This window comes from Portunus trituberculatus, chromosome 18 (genome assembly GCF_017591435.1).
Source record: "Portunus trituberculatus isolate SZX2019 chromosome 18, ASM1759143v1, whole genome shotgun sequence".
Lineage (NCBI taxonomy): Eukaryota > Metazoa > Arthropoda > Malacostraca > Decapoda > Portunidae > Portunus > Portunus trituberculatus.
In genome coordinates, this window is record NC_059272.1 from 26,855,229 (window position 1) to 26,867,728 (window position 12,500).

Here is a 12,500-nt window from a genome sequence, read left to right on the forward strand (position 1 = left end):
GAGGCACTGTGTGGGAGGCGCGAGAGCTGAGTGGGATGGAATTGAGTGGGAAGGACTGTAGAGGGAGGCTCTGGGTGGCAGATATTACATAAGAATGTGGCAGCCCCTGTGCTGTCAAAAATACCTACTCGTAATTCCACCTTTCATCCTCGTCCATAAAATTGTCTAATCTTCTCTTAAAGCTCCTTAGAGACTCTGCACTAACAACATAATTACTGAGCCCGTTCCATTCATCAGCCACTCAGTTGGAGAATCAGTTCCTTCCCATTACTTTCCTAACCCTTTTTTCAAGCCTGAATCCATTTTTTGCTGGTATTATCCTGACTACTGATTCCAAGAATTTTGCTCATGTCCATATGGAATGCTTTATAGGAGTATATGTCTATTATTATTTGTTATGCAGCAAAGTAGTAAATGCAATGGCAGCATTTTTTTAAGCTTTCAAAGATCAGACCTGAAAATAATTTAATAACCATGAATGATAAAACAACAGAATAACATATATTCGAATTATGAGAACCCGATCACTTTGTTAAATTCTGAAACATTTCTTGTTTCATTAGATTTTTCTTTGAAGAGACTATAATGCCAAGTGAATAGATTGACGGTCTGCCAGAGAGAGAGAGAGAGAGAGAGAGAGAGAGAGAGAGAGAGAGAGAGAGAGAGAGAGAGAGAGAGAGAGAGAGAGAGAGAGAGAGAGAGAGAGAGAGAGAGAGAGAGAGAGAGAGAGAGAGAGAGAGAGAGAGAGAGAGAGAGAGAGAGAGATCCTTCCTTACTGAGTCTTGGTCATCCTCTTTTAGAGATTTCGGTGAAACTTTTGCTGTTGCGTTAGATACATTAAAAGCTTTTGATAGACATTGCACAAAGCTTTGATTTCAAAACTTCCTTCCTACAGCTTCTATTCTTTCTCTTTGCAACTTTATCTCGGACTTCCTTTTCGACCGTTCTATTGCTGCCATGGTAGACGGCCACTGTTCTTCTAAATCTATCTATTAATAGTGGTCTTCCTCAGGATTCTGTCCTGTCACCCATTCTCTCCCTATCAGTCATTAATGATCTTCTTAACCAAGCTTCTTGCCCTATCCACTCTTACGCTGATGATACCACCCCATCCTTTCCACGTCTTTTCTGAGACGATCAACCCTTTAGGAGGTTAACAGTTCCTGCAGGTAGGACAAAGAACACCTGACTTCTGATCTATCTAAGATTTCTGACTAGGGCAGAAAACTTAGTGGTGTTCAATGTCTCAAAAACTCAATTCCTCCATCTTAAACTCGACACAACCTTCCAGACAACTACCCCCTCTTCTTCAATGACACCCAGCTGTCCCCATCTTCTACATTGAATATCCTCGGTTTGTCCTTTACTCATAATTAAACTCATCTCTTTGTTAAAAGAGCTTCTATGAAGTTAGGCGTTCTGACGCGTCTCTGCCAGTTTTCCTCGCCCCGCCAATTGCTAACTCTGTACAAGGGCCTTATTCGTCCATGTATGGAGTACTCTTCGCATGTTTAGGTGGGTTTCCACTCACACGGATTATTAGATAGGTTGGAATCGAAAGTTTTTCGTCTCGTCAACTCCCCTCCTCTGACTGATTGTCTTCACCTTTTTCTCACCGCCTAAACTTTGCATTTCTTACAATATTTTACCGCTATTTTCATGCTAACTGCTCTTCTGATCTTGCTAACTGCATACCTCCCCTCCTCCTGCAGCCTCGCTCCACAAGGCTTTCTTCTTCCTCTCACCCCTATTCTGTCCAACTAACTAATGCAAGAGTTAATCAGAACTCTCAATCATTCATACCTTTCTTTAGTAAACTCTGGAACTCCCTGCCTGCTTCTGTATTTCCAACTTTCTACGACTTGACTTCATTTGAAAGAGAGGTTCCAAGACATTTATCTCTTTCTTTTGGCTAACTCTACGTATTGGACCTATAAAGAGACTGGCAATTAAGTGGGCTTTTTTTTCATTTTTGTTACCCTTGACCAGTTTCTCCCTCTTATATAAAAAAAACACAAACGTTTTTTTTCCGTTCCATTAGGCAGGAACATTTCACGATCATATAATGTTTAAGATCTACGAGAGAGACCACCACCACCACCACCACCACCACCACCACCACCACTACCACCACTATCATCACGGCATGCGCATCGTTGCAATTAACTTAATGCCATTCATGCTCATGGATTCACCCAGCTCTCTTAATAAATATATTCTTAATTAACCCTTTGACTGGCGTGGACTTTCATCAAGCTTAATACAATCGTCTGGTGTTAAGTTTAGAGCATAATTTGGAAATGCTTTACTCATGGCAAAAAAGTGAACTGAATAGTTCTTTAACTTATCATCTCTTATTTGCTCGGTCTAGCTTTGTTCTAATGAAGGTCATTATGCCATTTTGAATAAAACCGCTAACGCAATGTCTATATTTTTATTCCTTCCTTAATCCTGAAGTTACGTTTGCATGATACACTTCAAAGATTTATTTGAGTAAATAACTGAGCCGTCACACACACACACACACACACACACACACACACACACACACACACACACACACACACACACACACAGAGAGAGAGAGAGAGAGAGAGAGAGAGAGAGAGAGAGAGAGAGAGAGAGAGAGAGAGAGAGAGAGAGAGAGAGAGAGAGAGAGAGAGAGAGAGAGAGAGAGAGAGAGAGAGAGAGAGAGAGAGAGAGAGAGAGAGAGAGAGACAATCCACTTTCTCGTAGAAGTTGAAGGTTTTACAATTGTTTAGCGTGCTTCTTGGTCAGAGCGTTCATCTGAACGTACACATTCAAAGAGAGATGTTTGTTTATAACCAACGATACTCTTTCGAATGAAAGATTATCCTGCTTAGTTGTGCTGAACACCATTAAAGTGGATTATTGAAATGGTTATCAGTCATTCACGCCGGGCTGCGGCCAGCATTGGCAATGCTCGCCAGGCTGATGACTTTTATTTTACTACTGTATGTAATACTAATACTTACAACGATAATGACCGAAAGAATAAAAATGTCTTTTCTTTCTCCATTCAGTATGTCGTTCTCCACATGTCCTCTTATCACAAAAGAAAAATTAACTTGCAAAATTAATAAGATAAACTAAGAACTCAACTTTCATGACAGTGTTTTTATTTTTTTTAGATCTTTCTTTCCTGTAATGATTATCCATTTATTTGTTTAGTTACACTTTTCTTTCCATCACTTTTTAAAAAATTCGATTATACCTAAAAAAATTATAAGAGATATTTTCATTAGGCGTACATCTATATATATATATATATATATATATATATATATATATATATATATATATATATATATATATATATATATATATATTACGTCCGGTTTCCACATTTAATAGGAATAGGATGGTTCCTCCTGACAAAAGTGCTTGGTTTTGACATTTTGAGAACAGTTACCCCGAGTGGATGTCCTTCCTACCCTCGGACCGTAGCTAGGATTCGAATGCATGCGCGTGAGGATATCTTGATCCCACAAAAATGTGTGAGTGAGCGCGCTAGCTTATATTATGAAATAAAAATTCTAAATAAATTAGATATTTCATAATGAAACGACTTCTTTATACATAAATTATCAAGACAAATATTCACGGATTGTTAGCGCGGGTTCCTTTAGTATCAGGTAGGACGGCAGGCCAGGGGTAGCGCAGCCTGAGGCTCTAAAACTTCTCTGGCCGTTAATCCTCTGAACCCTTACCAACAACTGCAAAACTCTACCTAAAAGAAGCGCGCCCTGGTCTGGAGGCGCTGAGGCATAACCTTCGTATATGTCAAGAGCCCCATGAAAGCGGCAGCTCAGCCCACACGGCGGGCCCGGCCAGGCACAGACGTCCTTCGTAGACCAATATTGCAGCGCCCCGCCAGCCAGCCATGCCGTCACGCTGCACCACAACGGACGCCACGACGGAAAGAGCCTCACAATGGTCCAGCCGGGCGAGGGTATGACCGCGTGAAGACCTACTACGGTGAGGTGAAAAGAGAGAAAAAAAGAAAAAAAAGAAAAAAAAGCCGAGGCAGTAGCTGGGAGCGCCATGATAGCCTTGACGCTTGACAGTAAACGAGAACTGAGATGATTCACATTTAAGCGCATCGTCCTCTCATTATATTAGATGGAAGTCTCACTCTCGCATCAGCCCGAGACAGAGAGAGAGAGAGAGAGAGAGAGAGAGAGAGAGAGAGAGAGAGAGAGAGAGAGAGAGAGAGAGAGAGATTTTTATTCTTACTCTTGGAAAATAATAAGCACAGCGCGTTGAGGTTGTTGCTCCGGAGAGGATGAAAGACGCGGCAAGATTTGTGGTGCTCTGGGAAAATAAATGTGAGAGCTTGTAACAGCAACATTATGGGGAGTAAAAAGTATTAGCTAGAGAGAGAGAGAGAGAGAGAGAGAGAGAGAGAGAGAGAGAGAGAGAGAGAGAGAGAGAGAGAGAGAGAGAGAGAGAGAGAGAGAGAAGAGAGAGAGAGAGAGAGAGAGAGAGAGAGAGAGAGAGAGAGAGAGAGAGAGAGAAACACAAAAATAGGAATCACACAGACTTCTTGATTTCTCTATATTTCTTATTCATACACTCGTGCACTTTTTTTTCCCACACACGCAGAGGGGAGCAGGGATGAAGAAACGTGCGTAGGCGAGACTCCGTAACAGAATTCAAGGGAAAACATCTTCGCATCTTTGACAGGCAAGGTAAAGACGGAGATGGAAATGTGGAGCCCGAGTGTGAGGTGGAGGTGGAGAAAGGAACGAAATCATCAGACAACATTGCCACCCTATGAAGGAAAGATATGAAATGAAAAAAAAAAAGTAAAAATATACATGAAGGGAGAAAAAAAAAAGATGATTGGAAAACGTCTCTTTCAAAACGCAAATATGGAAATGCATGCAGACAGTTTACGATGACTGTGTGTGTGGGTGTATCTGTGTGTGTGTGTGTGTGTGTGTGTGTGTGTGTGTGTGTGTGTGTGTGTGTGTGTGTGTGTGTTCGCGTAAATAAAAGAAGCACGAGAAACACAAGAAAAAGGGACAAGATCAATAGAGCGACATGTGGCGACAAGGAGAGACATAAAAGGTAAGTTGTAGAAGAAAGGTGGGAGACAAATCGAAAGGTGTGAGGCACGCGAGGTGGTGTGTGATGAAAGGCGTGGCGGCGGCGGCGGCGAGGCGGAGGACATGCGAAGCGATAAAAGACCCATTAGGGAGGAAGGAGGCAAGGAAGAAAGGAAGGAAGAAAAGAGAGGATGATGATATAAGGTGAATGAAATGGAGAAGTATTGCACGAAGGGCGAAGCTTTTGGGAAACTGCTGAAGAGTGAAATTTGAGAAGTGAAAAAAATAAAATAAAGGTGACAAATTGCTTAGTTAAATGATAGGATAAAAAAATTCAGGGAAGGACTGGAGGAAAGTGGGGAGGAAAAGCAATTTAGTATTAGGAAACAAAAATCAGGTACGGAAATGCGACTCAGGGAAGAAAAATAGGAACGATCAGTGTTTTCCAGTTAACAGAACCACTTTGCCTTGGCTCACCCATCACCCACTTCCTCCTCCTTTCTCCCACCTCCTTCTCCTTCTCCTTCTCCTCCTCCTCCTCCTCCTCCTCCTCCTCCTCCTCCTCCTCCTCCTCCTCCTCCTCCTCCTCCTCCTCCTCCTCCTCCTCCTTCTCCTCCTCCTCCTCCTCCTCCTCCTCCTCCTCCTCCTCCTCCTCCTCCTCCTCCTCCTCCTCCTCCTCCTCCTCCTCCTTTTCATCCTCAATGTGCTCCACCTCCCATATTCGCACACGCTTAGTTCACTCAGCCACACACACGAAAGTAATGCACAAATCAATACTGAACAGGAACTTATGTCAGGCTGCATATTCCAGAAACATTGGAGTACACACACACACACACACACACACACACACACACACACACACACACACACACACACACACACACACACACACACACACACACACACACACACACACACACACATGTAAAGGCACACCATAAAGGTAAGTAAAATATTCACGAGCAAGTGTTTGACCATTGAAGGAATATAATAAAAATTGAAAGTCTGAAGAGAGAGAGAGAGAGAGAGAGAGAGAGAGAGAGAGAGAGAGAGAGAGAGAGAGAGAGAGAGAGAGAGAGAGAGAGAGAGAGAGAGAGAGAGAGAGAGAGAGAGAGAGAGAGAGAGAGAGTGAGTTGGAGGAGCGGGTTCCATGTTGGTCATCAGGTGAAAGAGGACCCAGTAGTGCTTCTGTGGCTTGAAGAGGAGGGGAGCAATGGAAAAGAATAATGTTTGCGGTGAAAATAGGGATGCTTGAGGGAATACAGCGTTTCGGTCGGACATTTCTCACTGGTGTACAGAGAGATCATTATGAGTGATGTTGGCAGAGAGAATGAGAGTGATAGAAAAAAGGAAATCAAAAATTAGATCAGATTGTATGTAAATATTGACCAAGTGGAATTTAGGAAGTAATCTGGAGGAGTAGAGAAGATACCGCGTGGAAAAGGCAGCTTGACATTTGTTGGAATAAGTGGAATGTGGTTCACTGAAGTGGTCTGAGTTCATGGAAAGGAGAAAAGGAACGAAAACAACATTACATACAAAGATGCTCATATTTGAATTGAACAAAGGGGAACATTAAGAATTCAAACGCTCGTGGCTAAAGGGTAGCGAATAAAAGGAAAGCCTAGAAAAATAAATGAACACTTGGAAAGGAAAATGATAAAGACAATGGGAGAGAGAGAGAGAGAGAGAGAGAGAGAGAGAGAGAGAGAGAGAGAGAGAGAGAGAGAGAGAGAGAGAGAGAGAGAGAGAGAGAGAGAGAGAGAGAGAGAGAGAGAGAGAGAGAGAGAGAGAGAGAGAGAGAGAGAGAAAGTGCGAGTTCATATAATAACAGACAAGACAAAGATTGAAAAATACCTCAATGCTAAGTGGAGTAAAGAGACACAGACACTAAATCACGAAAGCCAAGTTGCATATGAGATAACAATAACAAAAGCATAACACTTCACTTCATAACACGCTCTGACGATGCACCGGAAACATGGCTGGGTGTGGCAGTGCTGAGGTGAAAAAGATCAACACACAGTAGAGGGTGAAAAAAAAAAAAAAAAAAGAATATATGAATCCTCTCGTTGAATTAAACATGAAGTAAAAAAATGTGTAGGGGGAAAAAAATGTTAATCTAAATGGAGAGTTATTTTTTGTTGTTGTTGTTGTTTCCTGTTATTTTTTTCTTTGCGTAGCGCCGCTTCCTACATAATAATTAATACATTTTCATTTTTTCTTGTCTTTTATAGTTAGTTATTTTTTTCATCCTGTGTACTAATTAACGTGTGTGTGTGTGTGTGTGTGTGTGTGTGTGTGTGTGTGTGTGTGTGTGTGTGAATAAACGCAACACACCCATCTATCCACTCACCCACCCACCGACACACACACACACACACACACACACACACACACACACACACACACACACACACACACACACACACACACACACACACATACACACACACACACACAAACAGTGGGATCTGTTTACCTGAGAGAGAGAGAGAGAGAGAGAGAGAGAGAGAGAGAGAGAGAGAGAGAGAGAGAGAGAGAGAGAGAGAGAGAGAGAGAGAGAGAGAGAGAGAATTCCTATCAAAACTAGCAGCAGATGACGTCTTTGAGGTAACTTAATATTGAGGGAAAAAATGGAAATAAACGTGTGTGACTTTGAAATATAGTAATTATAAAGAACAGACTTTGACTTATTGTACATGATATCTAGATGCATTCCCAAGGTTAAGCTGACAGCAATATCATCACCATTATTAGGAAAATAATTAACATTACATTAAGTATCAAGAATAAAAAGAAAATAGATAAGTTAGTACCAAAATTTTCCAAACTGGATAAAAAAAATAGAATAAAACTTAATAAAAAGTAGCTGTTCCAATAAACACTTTTCTCGTGTTCATAAAACTGTACCTTTGGTCTGCTTTAATTTCCAGGAAGGAAAGGTTTCGAATGTGGCTTTGCAGATTCATGAGTTATTCATGCACATGGCGAGACTTCCTGGGTCGTGAACAAGATAAGTGTACGTCAACGTCCAGGAAATGTTTACTATCTACAACAAATATAATATATATATATATATATATATATATATATATATATATATATATATATATATATATATATATATATATATATATATATATATATATATATATATATATATATATAATATATATATAGGCGGTGGCATAGTGGATAAGGTGGTGAGCGTGGAATTGAGTAGACGTCCACGCGTAGGTTCGAATCCCACCATGTTCAGCCTTTGAAACGCTTTTCTATTTGTCGAGTGGTTTAAAGTTACCTACATATCACCATGATACCCAGGTTCTAGGTAGGCGGTGATATGGGCCCTAATACGGGTACCACTATAAATAAAATTGCCTGCGCCACTAATTGGCGGAAGCTGAACAGCGTTTCCCATATATATATATATATAGCTGTTTTGGCTAGAGAAGAGAAGTGAAGTTTTCGGTTTAGATTGTAAGTAAAGGACAGACCGATGATGTTCAGAGTAGATGGGGACAGTTGAGTGTCATGGAAAAAGCGGGGATATTTATGTGAAAGGTTGTGTCGTGTTGATAGATGGAGGAATTGAGATTCAAGGGAGTGAATATCAGTAAGTTGGCTCTGCCTAATGTAAATATTTTAAAGAGATCAGTAGTCAGACGTTCTGTGGCGTCCCTGTGTAATCTGTTTACTTCCTGAAGTGTTGGTTGTCTCTGAAAAGACGTGTAAAAGTGCAGGACAGTATCATCTGTTAAGGAGTGGATACAACAAGAAGTTTGGTTTAGAATATCATTGCCTAATAACACGAAGAGAGTGGGTAACAGGACAGAACCCTGAGGAGCACCACTGTTAATAGATTTAGAAGAGCAGTATCTGTCTGATATAACAGCCATAGAAAGGTCAAAAAAGAAAACTTGAAATGAAATTGTAGAGTAAATATTAAAAACAGTAGGAGGTACTTTAGAAATCAAAGCTTTGTGCCAAGTTCTGTCAGAAGCTTTTGATATTTCTAAGGTAACATTAAAAGTTTCATCAAAATCTCTAATTGAGGCTGAAGACTCGGTAAGGAAAGCCAGATCATCAGAATAAGCACCTTGACGGAATCCATATTGGCGAAAAGATAGAAGATTGTGAAGTGACAGATGTTTAAGAATTTTTCCGGTGTGAATAGATTAAAAAAAAATGTAGGTTGAGCTGAAGATTAAAGCAATTGGACGGTATTTTGCGGGATTGAAACGATCACCCTTTTTAGAAATGGGCCAAATGTAGACAAACTTCTAGCAAAAAGAAAAGGTAGAAATCGATAGACAAAGTTAAAAGAGTTATACTAGGCAAGGTGAAGAAAAAAAAAATAAAATAAAAAGAGAAGGAAGAAGAAAAGGTAAAGTAAGAAAAGAAAAAAAAAAGAAGAAACTGAAGAAGAAGAAGAAGAAGAAGAAGAAAAAAAAAAAAAAAGAACAAGAACAAGAGGAAGAACAAGAACAAGAAGAAGAAAAGAAAAGAAGAAGAAAAAGAAGAAGAAGAAAAGAAGAAAAGAAGAAGAAGAAGAAGAAGAAGAAGAAGATGAAGAAGAAGAAGAAGAAGAAGAAGAAGAAGAAGAAGAAAAAGAAGAGGGACAAGGAAAGAAGAAGAAAAAGAATAAGGAAAAGAAGAAGAGCAACAACAACAACAACAACAACAACAACAACAACAACAACAACTACGTCTCCCTCCACTGCACTCGGAAAAATAACGCTGACAAAAAAAAAAAAAAAAAAAAAAGAAGAAAACCGTCGAGGTAATGCTGGGCTTGTTTGCAATTAAACCATTTATTTGAAAGTAAATAAGGCAGGAAGCAAAGTAAATACACACTCTGAAAATATTAAAGCAGAACGTTTCTTTTAAGATTAATGTTAAATTTACCGTAATTTTTAATGAGGCACATGAAAGATGGAGAAAACTTTTTTTTTCATTACTTTTTTTCACAAATGTACCACGAAACTCAGCTCACTAATCCTAGATCGAGAAGAGGAGGAGAAGGAGGAAGAGGAGGAGGAGGAAGAGGAGGAGGAGGAGGAGGAGGAGGAGGAGGAGGAGGAGGAGGAGGAGGAGGAGGAGGAGGAGGAGAAGGAGGAGGAGGAGGTAGAAGTGGTAAAGTGGAGAGTAGCGAGAGAGGCAAAACATGACGAGCAGGACAAGTAGGAGGGGACGCGAATGACAAGGAGATACTTCCCATCGTGTTTGTAGACATTCCTGCTATGAATATATTTGATACAATTCTCTCTCTCTCTCTCTCTCTCTCTCTCTCTGTGTGTGTGTGTGTGTGTGTGTGTGTGTGTGTGTGTGTGTGTGTGTGTGTGTGTGTGTGTGTGTGTGTGTGTGTGTGTGTGTGTGTGTGTGTGTGTGTGTGTGTGTGTGTGTGTGTGTGTGTGTGTGTGTGTGTGTGTGTGTGTGTGTGTGTGTGTGTAGAAGTTCCAAAAAGTTTGCCAATTCCAGCCATACCATCCGTGTGTCGTAAATGTTCCGACACAGTATCCCTTTCCCTTCAGGGTTTTTCTTTTTTTCTATTTTAATAAACATTCAAACATATCCTCTCCCTAGCCATCACCATACATTCTACTCGCCCCTCTCCCGCCTTTCCCTCCCCATCATGCATTATTCTGCTAAAGTTAGTTAGTTTCTGCGCCGCTAGAGGGTTCTTGCATGTTACAGCGGACACCACACAAATGTTGTTATCAACCCCATGCTCCCTTCCTTTGTCCAGCCCGTCCAGCCTACATTTTGAAGTACCATTATCTCTCTCTCTCTCTCTCTCTCTCTCTCTCTCTCTCTCTCTCTCTCTCTCTCTCTCTCTCTCTCTCTATATATATATATATATATATATATATATATATATATATATATATATATATATATATATATATATATGCAGTCTTTGTTATAGGCTATGTTGAAAGGCTTCACTTTTGATATGTTTGTATTGGTATAAAGCATTCATGATGTTGGACGCATCAGCTGCAAATCGTGTAGTGTCTACTGTCACTGATTATGCGGACTATGAATAAACAATAATATTTATCTCGTACTGTATCATGGGCCTAAATCAGATATGCATTTATAATTAGTACTATCAGTGATACTAATAATTGACACCGCAGTATTAAAGTGTTAACAGGAAATGTGATATTATATTATTTCAGTGATGCTCTCACGGCGGGAGGGACGCGGCTGGAAAGGAACAGAACTACTGATCCTGATGACCCTCAGGTGGCGACCAATCCTCATTCTCTAGGTAGGGATTATTTCCATGTGCGAAAATACAAGTCACGAACGTCACTCCCTATTCATTAATCTGTGATACTTGACAAACAACATCCACTGCATAACCGCGCTAAACATGCCTTGTCCTGAACACTTTATTAAGTGAAATCACGTGGTGATTTTTTTCTGTACGACACATTGTCAGTTCCTTTCTAACTCGTGAAGTGGAATATCACACGAGGAAAACAATAAATACACTAGTGAATAAATACATATGTAAGTAAATGTTTAGTGTTAATAAACAATAAACATTTCAAGAGGAAAATGTCGAGTCTGTGAGATCTCTCTATATTCTCATGATTATATATATATATATATATATATATATATATATATATATATATATATATATATATATATATATATATATATATATATGAAATCAGATATTGCAAACTCAAACATCTCTACTATCTTTCTCTCCAAAGTCTCACTTCAGCGGCGAACATTCTTGGACAATTCTTCAACAAAAATATTAACTATAAATTTCCCACACAACCTCAATTAGTTTCTACGAAGCTGTTGTTCCGTGCTGTCTGTATTAGTCTCAGTGCTGTCTGCATCGGTTCCTCCCCTTTCATTACTAATTTCATATATCATCCTTAGCTGCACTGACAAGGGCCCCATACACGCTCGGGCGGCCTGTCCAGCCTGAACAGTCGGCCTGACAGGTGTTGAACCGTCACCCACACACTAATCAGGCCGCCTAAAGACACAACTTAGTTTTAACGAGACACCGCCGTGTGATTATGGCCTCTCTCATGGGCAAGGATGAGCTACACCTAATTATCACATCAGCTATTGCAGTGACACACCTATCTGATGCTGCTGTCTCTTCGAAGTCCTTTTATCTAGAAGGAAGACACATGCATGCGCAAGGTCATATCACCTCATGAGAGGTTGAATGCTTTAAAATTTTCTGCAAGCAGGTCATATGCTATATTTTCTTTATTTTTTACTTCAATCCGAAAAGTCTTTTGATTTAATTCTCTTGAGACATGGATTTTCCTTGTAAATTTTTACATATTCCATCTTAAGGTTCCGCTCTTCTTCCGTGGAACAAAGGGTGCTTGGTGCGGCAGGCGTATTCTTAGTATGCTGCCGAGTGCTGTAATG